The following is a 14,857-nucleotide window of genomic DNA, read 5'->3' on the forward strand; positions in this document are numbered from 1 at the left end:
TGCTCAGCTGTGTATTCTTGCCTTGGCTTTCTCTCACTTGTCTAACTCTCTGTCCTGTGATGGCACACTTGGTGTGTTTCTCTGGCTTAGGACTGTTCACTGGAACTCTAAAACTGCTTTCTATGCGAGAGCTTGTTCAGCTTCCAGCTTCTCCTCCGCCATCTTGTCCCCATCCGCCTATTTTCTTGTTTTTAATTTCATTGATCATGCTTCCTTTTGTGGTGTTGAGGCTTTAGGAATTCTAGACAAATATTTTTCCACTTAACTACATGCCTTAACTATGCTCTATGTTATATAATTTTTCATTTATTTTTCCTTTCTTTATGACTTGTTGCTCATGATGGAAGCACAGGTTATTGATATTAGATTTCTAACATTTATGTATTGCCCAATAATGTGGCCTACCTTAGTAAATACTTTGTGCGAATTAAAGAAAACTTCTTGTACAAGTATAAACGTTAATTTCTCCCATTAGGTATGAGTATGTTATTCCTAGACAGAGAGCTCAAGGAATCAAAGGTAGTTTACAATATATATATATATATATTTGCAACCCATATTTTTTCCAATATTATTCACAATAGACAAGTCACAGAATCAGCTGCAATGAATGAAAAACATTTGGCATACTTACACATTAGAATACCATTCAGTAATTAAAAGGAAATCATGTCATTTGTAGGAAAATGGATGGAACTAGACATTATCATATCAAGCAAAGAAACCAGAATCTGCAAAGTAATTTCCACATCTTCCATGTCATACATGAACACTGAAAAAGATGTAAAAAAAAAAAAGGATCAAGGAAAAGGTATATGACCAGTGACAGAAGAAGGGCAGTAAGTGTGAGTCCTGTGGTTGGACAACATTTTAAAGTCAGCCCAAGCAGGAAAGTCTGTGAGACTCTGCTCTGCAATTAATCACCAAAAAGCTGGAAGTGGAGTTATAGCTGAAGTAGTAGAGTGCTATCTTTGACCAAAAAATTTAGAGACAACATTCAGGCTCTGAATTCTAGTTCCAGAACCAAGATAAAACACAGTTGTGTTATACTCAAGTTAATTTGTCTAAAGCTTACATGGCTACCACAGAATTATGTTACTTTTTAATATTAGAAGCATTTCTTTCTCTGTCATTTCATTTTCAACTTTTCTGACTGAACTAACAATGGTACAAAAGAAAAGTGTGCCCAGTGGTTTACAGTTTCTGACATATAATAAACACACCATAACTACTTCTTGATTAATCATAATCTTTTGATTAGAGTAATTTTCCCTCATGTGTCATTTCTCCTTTAGTTTATACTTTTTTCCATTCTTCCTACAATTTTCCTAATTTGTTCTTCTTCGTTTTTTTCAGGCCCTCCTCCTTGGTCCTGTCGATTTACATGACAAGGGAAATACTCAGGTACTATGGATTGAAAAGTGCTTAACACCACTCCTCAACAATGTGGAAGTTAATAGAACTATAAATTCATGGTTAAAATGAGGTTTTAATGTTATATTCAATACAGTCTTAAGCATAGTAGATTCCAAACCAATGTTAACTGTTACATGTAGTATTAATTTACATTTTAGTTTTGAGCATATGCCTTCTTAATGTGTGCATCTTTGTAAACTTCAGTTCTATATCTTTAAGATATTTACATTGTTTAAAATTTTAAATAATACTTTAGCTGTATCGTTTAACCAGTTATACTGAACTATTAAAACTTAGAGTTGTCTGAAAGTAAACTGCCAATCAGTGCAAACTTAGAAACTATAAAGTGAATGAACTGTATTTGGAGGGTTAGAAATTGTAATTCACATGTCTACATAGCTCCGAATTAATGATATGAAAAATGTAGAAAATGTGAATGCTTTTATAGGCGAGAAGCTCTTCAATCATTACAAAGTGAATGAAAAGTTTAAAGAGAAATTCTTACTGAAGCTAGAAAAAAATATGGAGCCTTTTCAAAAGGTGCTAAGTGACAGACAAAGGATAGGAAAAGAAAAAAAGGCACACACCTAGTGAAAATGTCCATAAAATATACCTACCATCTTGATATGCCCCTTGGATTTGTGGGCACAAAGTTATTTCTACTGGTCCTGTTTGTCTCAGATGCTTACATCAAAGGGTAGAAGTGACCCAAGTTTACACATCTATGTATCATCTGGAAATCTGGGTAGTCATTATTTATTATTTGTGCTATTACAATTTGAACTGAGAACCTTGTGCTTGCGAAGGTTATCCTCATGATTTCTACCTCTAACATAGCTGTAATTCCAGGAATGAACTACTCTATCTGATAAAGTCTTCATTTTATTGTGTGTACTCTCAACTTCATTTTGACATTTCTTTTTTATCTGTGTGCTTGTGTGTATGTGTGTGTATATGTGTGTGCAGTTAAAGATTATTTTCTACCTTTCTGCAACAACCAATACATACTCTACCTTTCAAAGTTCTTTTGATCTGGCATTCATCATGATTTTCCTTTTATTTCAAAGACTTTAGATAGAATGTAAGAAAAATTATATGGTATATACGCTGATTCCAAGAAACTCCAGATGCAAGAAGATATGTGATCAAATGAAGGAAGAAAGAAACATAGTCTACATAATAGAGCAAATTACCACTATGGCCTTTCCTGTTGGGAATAGCTTGAAGATACTATTGACCAAACTTTCAACCTGTCTTATTGGAAGTGCAATAATGTTGTAATATTGATCCCTACATCCAATTAATCATCAAATGAGTTCTGGTCCTGGGACATTATGTTCCTGACACTTCTTATGTGCCACATGGTATATAGGTAAAGAGGTATTTGTCAAAACTACTGAACAAGGAAAAAATGCTTGCCCAATGATACATCAACACACCCCATGAAGCTGTGCTTAGGAAACAAAGTGCACCTGATATGGTCATAATCTTTAAGGACTGCACAGCAAGTCCATACTCTTTGTCTGATGGGAATATCTCATTCATCTGTTATTTAATTGTTAAAGCAGCTTATTCTTTTAACAATCCAATAGCTAATCCTCCTAGGAACTCTGAGTGATACACATTTTACTGCTAGTATCCTAGATTGTCATATGATATAACGATAGTGTAATAATATCCTGTGAGCCAAGTGCCCAGTGCCTCACCTATTTAATCCCAGCTATTCAGAAGTTTGAGATCTGAGGATGACAGTTTGATGCTAGCCAGGAAAGGAAAGTCCATGAGACTCTTATCTCAAAAAAAACCCAAAACCTCAAAAAAAACAGAAGTGGAGCTGTGGCTCAAGTGGTAAAGCACTAAACTTGAGCAAAAATGGCTTAGATATAGCCCCTAGGCCCTGAGTTCAAAGCCAAGGAGAGGAAATTAAAAAAATAGAGATCCCCTGTTTAAAAATAAGTAAAATTTATAGCTGGATACCAGCTGTCTTCAGAGCTGTTAAGTAAACTCAGATCTAAAGTGAGGGGCAAAAGGGAAGTCTCAATGGTAAAGATCTAGTAGTGCAAGGCAATGGCTGTAACTCTAAATCCTGGTGCCAGCACTAAAAATAAATAAACACATAGATCAATGTTCTATACTTCCTTCTATTTCATCACTTAAGTTACATCATTTTAATGATTAGTTATTTTTCATAACAAATGTGATCAGAAGCTCTACAAAATTCAACATCACAATTATTGTGGGTCCAGGTTTGTATGATATATAACTTCTATTTCTAAGGGAATACTTATTCAGAACTGCAAGAACTTAAACAACCTTCAACGACAACTACAGCTGATAATAATGATTTTCTCTGAATCTCTATTAAATATATATATATATACATATATATATACATATATATGTATATATATATATATACACACAGAGAGAGAGAGAGAGAGAGAGAGAGAGAGAGAGCCTGGCAACAGTGTCTTACACATTTGATCCTAGCTACTCAGGAGGCTGAGATAGGAGGATCATAGTTCAAAGCCAGGCTGGGTAGGAAAGGCTGTGTGTGATACATTTATCTCCAACAAACTACTAGAAAACAGGAAGTGGTACTGTGGCTGAAGTGGTAGGGTGCTAGCCTGGAGCTGAAGAGCTGAGGGGAAAACGCTCAGGCAGAAAGTTTATCTTTGTTTACAAGAGGACATATTCATGCTCCCTTATGTGATACTTTTTAAACAATTTTATGTATTAGCTTCTGTAACGAACGACTTTCTAAGCCATGCTCAGCAATAACTTATGTCCTTCTCCCTTTATATTTATCTATATTATTCTTCCTCTAAACATATTCTCCCTTTGTGTCACTTACCTGCATCATGCCATTAATATCATTTACAAAAGTAGATATTAGTCTAAGCCAGGTAGTTTAAATTTAATCCAGCACAGGTGTGAATATCAGCTTGGGAACTCTAACTTTCCATTATTCTAGCTTCTATTCTGAATAGAAGAGCTCTTTCTACTCCATCAGTGCAAATCATGTACTGAAAAAAGCAGTTCCTCCGACCCTAGAATTTACTACATTTTTTGCAAATGCCACAGTCTCCTATAAAAAGAAAGAAAGGACAGTGTACCTTTGGATATACACAGAGTATATCTGTTTAAGGAGAAATGCCTTCAGAGAGTAACTAGAAAACCAAAGGGAGCCTGTGGAGAAAAAAAAAATGCACCTAACTATAGCTAGATAGAGTGGTAGTCCCTTACAGATTTTAAGTGCTGTGAAATGCCCTACGTTCTCTCTCCAACACACCAAAAATAAGACATGAATATCATTTCCATTACTTTTGAACCTTGGATACCCATGTGATTTTCCTGCACCATGAATATGCCAATGAGTAATGAAGAGTACTTTCTAGAAGCTAGGTGACAAGATATTTGGTGTCTTTTCTTTTATTCTGTTGGAACTCAGATCCAGTAACTTTCTAAGTTACCTAGAAGAGACCAACAAGAGAACTGCACCCCCGAGAAGAGTCAAACACAGTCATAAATTCTGTTTTTCTTTGTATTTTAGGCTACTGAATTTTATGGCGACTTTCTATGAAATGTCACCACAAAACAAATATATAGATGAGAAAGGAAAAATAGTTAAATCTAAAATTCACTTATTCTGGTTGAGAGGCAGTATTAACATTTTTATAAGAGTACTTTCTGTCACTGGGTTTTCTATTTATACTTCTCGACGATTAAGCTTTAGGCAGAGCTAGCTCTGAAACCAACTTTTAAAACCAATTTATGTCAAAGAATAGTGACACTAGGCAACAATATATAATAGGTACAAAAGTAGACGCTGACATATCCTACAGCAAATTTTCTTCTCTGTCCTACTTAGGATAAAAGCCTGCCAAACTGCTGAGCACTGTCCTTAAAGCTACACAATGGGTTGAATGACTCCTGTTCATGAGACTCTAGAGATATGTGACTCTATACTAGAAGAGGAAGATAACTTACTAGGAAACTAAGCTTCCACAGTATAACATATTTGAATTACCTCTGTAAAAATATCCAAACAAATTGAATTTTACAAAAAAAATGTGTTTTTACCACTAAATCACAAATTCAAGCCAATTATTAGTAAATCATAGTGTAATGTTTGCTGAGATGAACACTTGGGCTAAAATATTTGCTTCTATTCCTGTATATTTTCCCATATATTCACAATGGCTGGAGACACACACGGATTCTTATTTTAAAAGGTAAACAGAAAGTCTAAGATATACTGCTCTTTGGTGGTGGGAGGGAAATCTCATTAGCCTAGTCTACATGATCATTACAGCCAGATTTCCGATTTGTAATTAAGATGTTTTAGTTATGTATATTTGGTATTATTTCCTATGGGTTATTTTTATCTCCTGTTTGTTTCTCTTACAGGAAAGATGTTGCTTCATTGCTAACGTTCTTCCTTGTGAATTGTGAGGAAAGCCACGAGGTTCCCTCTTGATGGTTTAACAGTCAATGTTTCATGATGATGTCTCACACTGATGATTTCATCTCAGAAAGTTCTCTGTGTACCAAATAGATCATTACTTGCCATTCACTGCACTGTCCAGGCCCTTATTCTTCTAATAGGCAGTCTCATAATGAAAGATCATTGAGGTTTTGTGTCAGTTGCAGTCTCACATCCTAACTCCACTTTCATGCTATAAGCATCTATACAGGCCATGCCATTGAAGGAGCCACCGCTGGTGAGCCTAATGCTGCTGAGAGGTACACTATTTACTTTTAGAGATAAACATTCATGATGTGTAAAACTGTAATTTTTACACTCTGAACTATGTCATGTTGTGCACTGGCACTTTCCAAGGATTAGTGTCTACGATAAACACAAGGATGCAGCTGGCTTAATGAAGGAAATCTCATTTTTCCTATGTCATAACTATCATTCTAAGTATTCTGAACAACACCAAGATATGCCCAAATATTTGTTGTGTTTGATTTTTCTATATTCTGTCAAGAAAACCTGAAGATAAATTGAAGTGAACCAGTATCTCTCCAGCTGCTGAAAGTTTACATTGTTACTGTGAAGCTGAATTTTAATAAGCATAGGAGATGATTCCAATTTTATTCTTGGTAATGGAGTCTGCATGGGTAAATTCTACCACTTGAGCTAAACTTTCTGGCTTCGTATCATGCATTAAATGATTCTAAGTGGTAAAAATTTGTTGTAATCAGTTAATGCAAACATAAAAGAGCTTACAAACTAAAACATTGCCAAAGAGAGCTTCTTTATGAGATCGATATACTTGCACTTAATAAAGTCATAGAGTTACAACATAATTTATATATCATCAAGTTCTCTGCAATATGTGAAAGGAAATAATCGAGAAAACCAGCTACTCTCTGTGTCATTGTCATTACATTTCTGTGAGACTTAGTGAAATTTTTAAATCTTTGTGGAATGTATTTTCCTGCTGTGTAAAATTTAAGTCGTTAAATGAAAGTATTTGAGAGTGTCCCTTTATTGTGGAGACTTTTATTGATAATATTTAGAATTTTGGATTACATAAATGATTGTGAAAACAAGTAATTTTTATGTTTACATCACTTTAATAATTAATTTTAGAGTTCTTCTAACTGCCCTGTCTGTATGCTAGTCTTATTTTGTTAATAAGTTTTTTATTGTGAAAATACTGTACTGAGGGTTACAATTACACGAGCAAGGTAATAAGTACATTTCTTATCAAGCATTGTTGCCTCCTCCTTTGTTTCCCCTTCCCATCCCTGTCCTCCTACCTTACCCCCTCCCCCGCCTCCCTATCCCTGCCAAAGTTGTAAACTTTTTTTTGCAACATAGCATCTTATACATATCTTGTACATTTCATTGCTGCAATGGGTCCACCTGTATCCCTACTTAAACAATTTGTTTTTCTCCTTCCCTTCCCCATTTACCATAGCTAATATATGAAACCAACCCAGATGCCCCTCAGTAGGTGAATAGATCAAGAAAATGTGGCATATACACACAATGGAATTCTATGCCTCCATCAGAAAGAATGACATTGCCCATTTGTTAGGATATGGAAAGACTTGGAAAAAAGTATATTAAGTAAAGTAAGCCAGGCCCAAAGAAACATAGGTCCCATGGTTTCCCTTATTTGCAATAATGAGTATATGTCTGTGTCAAGCAGAAACGGTCAGATAAATTGATGTTAGGAGAAATGAACCCCAAGATAAGGACTCAAGTGGTTTTTCCTTCTGACTATTGTTTCTAATATATTGATTAGGTGATATTTTTTGTTGCTTTGTATGTCCCTCCCCCACGGTATAACCCCTGTTTTCTCTGTATTTGATGATAAAGTCTTTTATATTTTGTATATTTAACATTAAATATATTACCACAAATGGAGTTCTGAAATAAAGAGGATCCTTCCCATCACTTCTCTACTGGCATTTGGGTACACCAGATAATGTGAATATGGAGTCTGAATTTTTAATCATTTATCATGATAAAAATTAGCACACCACTGTGTTTTGAATTTCAGTAGCAGAATAATAAAATTATCAGTAAACTTGGTAGAAAATGCTTATTGTCCAGGGTTGCACATCACAACAAATTTCCTCTCTGCTCTAACTCAGAGGTTGCTCTATATAGTTATGTTAAAGGTGAGCACAGAGGGGTTACAGTTACATGTCAAGTAATGAGTGCATTTCTTTTGAGCAGTGTTACCCCTTTCCTCACTGTCTCCCCGTTTATCCCTCCTTTCCCCACCCATGAGTTATATAGTTCATTTTCTACATACTGTCAGTGCAATTGCTGAATTTGTTCACCGTTTGCCCCACCCTTTTTGTGTTCCCCCTTTACCCTCCTAAAGACAGATAAACTAAGAAACACTACACTCTTGGTAGGAATGCAAACTTGGTCAACCACTGAAAAACAGTATGAAGGTTACTCAAAAGACTAAACATAGAGCTTCCCTATGAACCCATAATCTCACTCCTGGGTATTTATTCAATGGAAAACAAATAAGGCCACAATAAAGCTACCAGCACAACCACATTCATTGTTTACAACAAATAAGATATAGAACCAACACTGATGCTCCTCAGTGGACAAATGGATCAAAAATATGGTATATATACACAATGAAGTTCTACTCTTCCATCACAATGACCATTACACCATTTGTAAAGAAATGGAAAACTTGGAAAAAATTATATTAAGCAAAGTAAGCCAGACTCCACAAAACATAGGTTGTATGTTTTTCCTCCTTTTTGGTAACAAGAATGTGGCTATAAATCTGTGAATAAACACAATGGATGGTAAAAGACAAAAAACAAATATACAGGACATGATCATTTATACAGATCTTTAGATAGTCATACAGTAAGACCAAACGAGGTTACGAGGTTATTCTTAGCAAAGTATACTATTTGACAAGTATGTCTGAAAAAGAAAGCAATGATAGGAGATTAGCTCTACAACATATTTAAGCATATCAAAAGGTGTCTAATGTTATAATGATGTTGATCTGCATAAAGATACAGTCTGGCAAAGTCAAATTTAACAACTTAGGGAAAGATCCAAGGACATTGAAAACTTCCATATCAGCTTGGCAACTCACAACACAGAAATAAATGGTGATGAGAGAACTGGTTAACTGTAACTGTGTAATGGGAGCCATCATACATAATACCCACAAACTATGACCAAAAACTCCTGTGATATAGATGCAGAAATAAAGCTAAACGAGCATAAGAAGAATACACCAGAAAGCTTCTTACACAAAAATGGGGCCTGTAATTCCTAAATTTTTTATCACAATATTGATCATTTGGCTATGTGAAACAAAAAATATATAAGCTCCCTTCTTCTGGGGCTGTACACTACAATAATATTACAAGCCTAGAGACATCATGGGTATAAATTAGAAACCAAGGAGAAAAAGGCAACACATATAAACTAAAATAAGTAAATGAAAAGATGTGATTTCTGGGGAAATAATTTCATTCACTTGGCCAACAAGCATTTGAATGGCTTTTTTACCTCTAGACTTTTCAGGGATATAAACAAATACATTTCTTTGTTTGATCAGAGGCAATGTGATTAAGCATAACACCAATTCTCAGCTGATCTAATCCCAAATTATCTCTCATTACAATCTAAAACCCCCAAATGCATTTACTAATAGTTCTACCTCAAAAAGTAAAGATGATTAATTCTTTTCATTCCCATTCAATTATATAAAGATCTTTTTCCTTCCAACAGTTACCACATGCAGAATGAAATTTATTTTGCACACTTTATGTTTCAGATAAATGGAGTCAATTGTGAATCCTGACGTGGTTCTCGGCTTATGCATTTGTATTAACCATGTTTATTGTTAATAAAACTCATTCATCAAAATTCTGTGATAAAATTGGACTAAATGTAACCTTAATTGATTACTTCTCTATTTTGATTTCCATCATTTTCAAAAGAGGAAAATGACACAGCCCATGTGGCAGTTCCTACTGGGAGTAAAATTGTAGTTTTCTTCAGGCTATTTGGCTCACTTTTATTTGAGCTATACTTGACAACCATATCACCCTTGGATAGTACTACAAAATAGACACAAGATGAATACAGCTTAAACATGCTGGAACACGTCCACTTCATTGTGTGTTTGTCTAAGACAGCTACTTGATATTTGTTCTTCAAAGGATCTGGTGATTGCTGCAAAAGTTAAGAACATTTCTTCAAAATAATCCAGAAAAAATATTATTTTAAGATGTAAAGAAGCATGCAAGTCAATTGGATTCATACAAAGGAAATTATCTTAACATCTCACCTTATTTTCTTGAATATTATAAACAGGTCATGTGATTTTACTACTCACCTACATAAACTTTCTTTTTTTTAAATAAGTTTTTTATTGTAAAAATACTGTACAGAGGGGTTACAGTTACATGAGCAAGGTAATGAGCACATTTCCTATCAAGCATTGTTGCCTCCTCCTTTGCTTTCCCCTACCATCCCTTCCCTCCCAACTCCACAACTACACATCCCCCTGCCTAAATTGTAAAGTTTGTTTTTTGACATAGCATCTTGTACATCTCATTGTTACAATGGGTTGTGTATGTATTTTCAACATATAAAATTGAAAGCCTAATACTAAGAGATTCATTTTAAAGATTGAAAACAAATTGTAAATCTTTTGAATAATAGATGTAAAAAGTGTTACTTCAGGATGTATTGGCTCAAAGGCCATCACAAAATCAAACACTTCATTTCTTTACTTATCTAGTAAGCTAACTTATGTAGATTCTTTACTTACCTAGTCAACATGAGAAGAGTCTTCATGAAATAAGTGCCCGAAAATTTAATGCCAGAAGTCAATCCACATTTCCAAACAGCAAGACTAGTAGAATTCTTTTAATATCAGAAATAATACCAGTTAGTTTTTCAGGTTCTTTTAAAACTAGTAAAAAAAAAGGATTGGAAAAAATCACATGCTTCTTCTGATTTTGTGTATATAAGGCTTTTCTTATGTTGAGGCAATGTTTCCTGATTCCTAGGTTGTTCAGTGTTTGTTTTGTTTTGCTTTTGTTGGCTGTGGTGCTTGAACTCAGTTCCTGGGCTCTGTCTGTGAGCTTTTTTGCTCAAGGCAAGCTCTCTACCACTTTGAGCCACAGCTCAACTTCTGGTTTTTGAGTGGTTAATTGGAGAGAAAAGTTTCCTGGGGACCTCAGCCTCCTGAGTCACTTGGATTACCAGCATGACCCACCCAGGCCCAGATTGTTGAATATATTTTATTGTGTAAAGATCTTTGATGTTTACAAATGTTTTCTCTGTGTCTACTGACACAGATTATTTAAAGTTCTGCTTGTCCTTCATTCTCTCTCTTATAGTATCTTATATCAATCTCTTCTCATATATATCATGATTTTGTTTTTAGATACAAACCCTGCCCAGTCCTTTGCATAATATTTTTAATATGTGTCTGTATTTCATACACTAGTATTTTGTTGAGAATTTTTACATCATTATTTACAAAGAATATAACCCTTTATTTTTTCTATTTTAAGTTTTTTTTCTTTCTCTTTTTATTTATTTTTTATTGTACAGAGGGGTTACAGTTACATGGGCAAGATAATGAGTACATTTCTTGTCAAGCATTGTAGTCTCCTCCTTTGTTTCCCCTTCCCATCCCTTCCCATCTTCCCCCCACTTCCCCCACCTAATCCCCCTACCAAAGTTGTAAAGTTTGTTTTTCCACATAACGACTTGTACATCTCATTGTTGCAATGGATCCACCTGTATCCCTATTTAAATGATTTGTTTTTACCCTTCCCCTCCACAAATTATACCAACCTCAAATACAGTGAAAGCAGGGGTTAGGTATAACTAGACCCCTATAAGTTGTTATGTGTTTCCTCATTTTCATTTTTTTCTTAAAGTTTGAAAAAGAATGATGCTAGTTCTTTAACTGTTTGGCAGAATCCATCAGAGCAGCAATCAAGCCATCACACCAGTTCTATTTTTTATTGGGAAACTTTGATTATTAGTACAATCATATTAATAATTACCAGCTTCTACAGATTTTTCCCCTAGACCTGATTTCCACACTCAGGACTTAGTCCTTTCTAGGCAAGTGTTTGTCACACATTTAGAGCTGTTACTGATGAGGAGATAATTATTTCTGTCATTAAAAATGTTTTCTATATGTACTTATCATGGTTTTGTATTCTCTCATTATCCACATTACTATTTGAGTATTTAATTTCATTTTAACTTTTCATCAAACATTTTAAATTGATGTATAGGTACCATAAGTCCATTTTTTCTATGAATGTAGAAGGCAAAACAGTTTAATTTGTCAGTTGACTGTTGATTTGCTTGTTTTGTCTTTACAAAATTTGCTTATACATTCATTGGTTTCTTAAACTTGTCCAGATATTCTTTGGTTATCAAATATCCACAAAATCAAAAATCAAATAATAAGAAATCTGTGACCACATAAATGATTAGGAAAGCAAATAATCTATTTTGAAAGGAGTCTGGGAAATAGCTAAACAGTTGGAAAAATTATTTAAGATGTGTTTGGCTCTGTGGCATCCTCTGTCAATATGGTTTTAGCTACATTTGTCACAATAAATCTTGTCTTATGGAATGTGGTAATGAGCAAAAATTTATTACTTCCTCAGAGATGAAATGTATAATCCAAAAAATTGTTCACATATATAAAATGTTCTATTTAAATACAACTCTTATTTAAATTATCCACAACACAGAACATATTAAACTCTGAATATTCTTTGTATAAATAGAAGGTACTAGAAAATGTTGTCTTTATGCAGAATTTCATGTATTTCCACCAAGCTGTGGCTAGCAGCTTGCTTTTACTGTTTTAGAGCCATCAGTCAGATCCTCAAAAATATTTCAAGCTTTTTTGTCTCATTTTTCTTTACAAACACACATTTCTCCAAAAGCAAGGAAAAGTTCTGGGTAGACTGGTTTGTAGAGAATGGAAGTTAATAATTTACATTTTTCCAGCTTTCTGTAGGCCTAACTAAAATTATTAAAGTCATTTGAACAGGTACTAAATAATCAAAGTATAGAATATTAATGTTTTATCATTAATAAATTGAGTAGTCCTTAATGCTAAATAAATCAAAGCCAAGAATAAGTTATACAATGTGTTTATGTGTTACTAAATACATTGTATAATCTATATTCTTAGATAATTTAATAGTTATAGAATCATCAAATGAAAATTAAGTTCAGAAAACTACAGTTGCCATTAAATAAATACTTAATAGTTTTAAATATGCATGATTTTATTGCAATTAATGAAAAAAACAAAATACAACCTACTAGCATACTTCAAATTTGATAAAAGTATTAATTTTTATGAGCTTGCTATGCTATCACTAAGAAGAAATGAAAAGAAGCATTAAGTATTTATGAACATTTATTATTAGAAGCTTTAAAATCTATGTGTATGAATCCCTCAAAAAGTTAAAGGTATTTAAAAGTAGTAAAAAAATGTTGGGGTGTGTGTGTGAAAGCTACAACTGTGTGTGTGTGTGTGTGTGTGCGTGCACGTGTGTGTGTGTGTGTATGTGTGTATGTGTGTTTGTTGTCCCTGGGACTTGAACTGAGGACCTGGGTACTATCCTTGAGCTTTCTTGTTAAAGGCTAGTGCGCTAAAATCTTGAACCACAGATCCATTTCTGGCATTTTTGTAGTTAATTGGAGATGAGTCTCATAGATTTTCTTGGGTGGGGAGTCTTTCAACCATGATCTTAGACTCCCAAATAGCTAGGATTACTGGCGTGAGTCGCTGGTGCTCACCACTTTTTTTTTTTTGGCGGGGGGGAGTCCGTTCGTGGGGCCTGAACTCTGGTCCTGGGCGCTGTCCCTCAGCAGTTCAGCTCAAGGCTAGCACTCTACCACTTGAGTCACAGCGCCACTTCCAGTTTTCTGGTGGTTTATTGAAGATAAAGAGTCTCAAGGCCTTTCCTGCCTGGGCTGGCTTTGAATGGTGATCTCAGCCTCTTGAGTAGTTAGGATTATAGGCGTGAGCCACTGGCGCCTGGTTCTTAACAGAACTGTTGCCTGAACAAGCGCTATGAGCATCCATCAGTACACAATACATACTCTTCTATATGCTCTTCCTCATCTTCATCTTCTTCCTTTTCTCCCTGTTCCTCCTCGTTTTCTGCCACGTTTTCCTTCTCTGGACCAGTTGATATACCAGCGTCCTTGTTTCCTGCCTCACTGTTGCCCTTAGCACTGTGTTCAGCAATATTCTTTGTATTTCTCCTTTAGCCTAGCTTCTGTCTGTGTATATGACTAATATTTGATTGATTAACATGATTTCACCTATTTTTTTTTCCATTTGTGCTGTCCTTAAATGGGTATGCTTAGGTGTTAACTTTTGAGATGTAGGTAGGTAATATTTAGATTAAAGCAAGTAAAAGGAAGATGATTGTTGCTTAGAGATTGGGGACCTTTTACCTTTCCTTTCACCTTTCTGAGAAGCACAGTCTTTCATTTTGCTGTCATGACAATATACAGTACTTTTTGTCCTATCTTCAAACCGAATTTTCCTTTGCAGATATGTTCTTCCATCTTGACAATCTTTCATGGAGAATTAGACTAAATTGATGAAAAAACCTAAGTATTTCTTCATTTTGTCTTTGCAGTAGGTCACTGAGAAACATACAAGATAATTATTCCTTCCACACTACTGGAGATCTCAACTCATAATAACAAAGCAATATCGCTACCTCCATCAGAGCTTGTCTTCAGAGTCAGATTTTAATAATGTTGACAGATAGGGACAATCTATGGTTGTTGACATAAAACTACATCAAGTTTTACTCTTTTAGGAGAATTTAGGGAAAGACATATCTTAAACTGAATATATAGCTCATTGGCCTCATTTAGAATGAATTTCAAAATATTATATAACTAAAT

The sequence above is a fragment of the Dipodomys ordii genome, unplaced genomic scaffold (assembly GCF_000151885.1).
Source record: "Dipodomys ordii isolate 6190 unplaced genomic scaffold, Dord_2.0 Scaffold2, whole genome shotgun sequence".
Taxonomy (NCBI): Eukaryota; Metazoa; Chordata; class Mammalia; order Rodentia; family Heteromyidae; genus Dipodomys; species Dipodomys ordii.